The sequence below is a fragment of the Poecilia reticulata genome, unplaced genomic scaffold (genome assembly GCF_904066995.2).
Source record: "Poecilia reticulata unplaced genomic scaffold, P_reticulata-male-v2 Scaffold_27, whole genome shotgun sequence".
NCBI lineage: Eukaryota > Metazoa > Chordata > Actinopteri > Cyprinodontiformes > Poeciliidae > Poecilia > Poecilia reticulata.
In genome coordinates this window covers 20,001-22,500 of record NW_027675125.1, presented here as the reverse complement: position 1 = coordinate 22,500, position 2,500 = coordinate 20,001, and positions in this window count along the sequence as shown.

The following is a 2,500-nucleotide window of genomic DNA, read 5'->3' as shown; positions in this document are numbered from 1 at the left end:
ACCTCCAGGCCCGTCGGAAGGACCCAGCAGACTCACCGGCCAAATCTGAGACATGTCGGCCAAAGCCCCGGTTCTCCAGAGAAAAGGCAGACTTTTTTTTTTAAAACCGCTCAAAATGCACTAAAATGGGGGAAAAGAGGGCTGAAACCTGCTTAGATAGGCTCGCCAGACATCCAGGTTTCCGAAAATATAATTTTCTAAGACCTCACTTTGCCATTTTTCTTCTAAGTCCCTCTTTTCCAACTCTCTCCTGATATCGTTCCGGCGGTGTTTTGACGGGTAAGGTGACGTAATACCCTCGGCCGAGTTTCATGGGCGAAAGTGAAAGTAAAAAAAGACCGGACATTTTAGTGTGCACCGGACCTTCCGGTGCTAATATCTCGGTCGTTCTTTGCGGTAGAAGGAAACGGAGGGCACGGGGCTGTTCCCCGGAGTCCGGACTATCGGGCCATGGTGCGTTTTTACCGAAAAAGTGCATTTTTCGCCGTTTTTTGGACCGCTTTTCCGCGAAACGCTTAAAAATTCGTTAAAAATCGTAGGAAGGTCCTGGAGCAAATCGGACACCACCAGCGCACTCCTGGGACTCGCCCGGTTCCAACGGTGTATGACATGCCAGGGTTCCCGTCCGTTTTGACCGCTTTTTCGGGGGACCGAATGGGACCGCTTTGGCGAAAATCACTTAAAAATTCGTTAAAAATCGTAGGAAGGTCCTGGAGCAAATCGGACACCACCAGCGCACTCCTGGGACTCGTCCGGTTCCAACGATGTATGACATGTCCGGATCCGAACAAGCGTTCGGGGTCTGGGTCGTGTTTCGGGACCCTGGTAAGGCACATGACAGTGGCGCTGAGGATGATGATGTTGGAGCAGCCGATGAAGATACTCGCGTCGGGCGGGGCTGAGCGGGGATGAGCGAGGGCTGAGACCCTCGACAGAGAACCGGGCCTAGGGGACCGGGACTTTGGTCCAGGCCTCCGGAGTGACATCACCCGAACCGGGGGCATCCCAGGAGCACGATGGTGCCAGTCCCGGTTCGTTTGGACCGCGGGAACAGGTACTTTTGACCAGACTTACGGTCGACGGTTAAACACCCATAGACGACCGCAGGAACGTACTGGAGCGAAACGGAGGCCACCCTAGTAATCCCGGAGCGGCCCGGATCCAACGGTGTACGGCATGAGCGGGTTCCGGGCCTTCCGGACCGCCTACTCGCCCCCCCTCCCGGGCCCGCTTAGGCGCAAATCGCTTAAAAATTCGTTAAAAATCGGGGGAACGTCCTAGGCGAAATCGGAGACCACCGGGGCACTCCTGGGACTCGCCCGGTTCTTCCAGTATATAGTTTGCCTAGGTTCCGTACGAATTTGAAATCCGGGCCTGGAGCAACAGAGACATCCAGGCCTGCAGAACCAGGCTGGGACATCCAGGCAGAGACATCCAGGCCTGCAGAACCAGGCTGGGACATCCAGGCACAGACATCCAGGCCTGCAGAACCATGCACAGACATCCAGGCACAGACATCCAGGCCTGCAGAACCATGCACAGACATCCAGGCAGAGACATCCAGGCCTGCAGAACCAGGCTGGGACATCCAGGCACAGACATCCATGCACAGACATCCAGGCCTGCAGAACCATGCACAGACATCCAGGCACAGACATCCAGGCCTGCAGAACCATGCACAGACATCCAGGCCTGCAGAACCAGGCTGGGACATCCAGGCCTGCAGAACCAGGCACAGACATCCAGGCACAGACATACAGGCCTGCAGAACCAGGCTGGGACATCCAGGCCTGCAGAACCAGGCGACATCCAGGCCTGCAGAACCAGGCTGGGACATCCAGGCACAGACATCCAGGCCTGCAGAACCAGGCTGGGACATCCAGGCCTGCAGAACCAGGCCTGGACAACCAGGCACAGACATCCAGGCCTGCAGAACCAGGCTGGGACATCCAGGCCTGCAGAACCAGGCCTGGACATCCAGGCACAGACATACAGGCCTGCAGAACCAGGCTGGGACATCCAGGCCTGCAGAACCAGGCTGGGACATCCAGGCCTGCAGAACCAGGCTGGGACATCCAGGCACAGACATCCAGGCCTGCAGAACCAGGCTGGGACATCCAGGCCTGCAGAACCAGGCTGGGACATCCAGGCACAGACATCCAGGCCTGCAGAACCAGGCTGGGACATCCAGGCCTGCAGAACCAGGCTGGGACATCCAGGCACAGACATACAGGCCTGCAGAACCAGGCTGGGACATCCAGGCCTGCAGAACCATGCACAGACATCCAGGCAGAGACATCCAGGCCTGCAGAACCAGGCACAGACATCCAGGCACAGACATCCAGGCAGAGACATCCAGGCCTGCAGAACCAGGCTGGGACATCCAGGCCTGCAGAACCAGGCACAGACATCCAGGCCTGGACATCCAGGCACAGACATCCAGGCAGAGACATCCAGGCCTGCAGAACCAGGCACAGACATCCAGGCAGAGACATCCAGG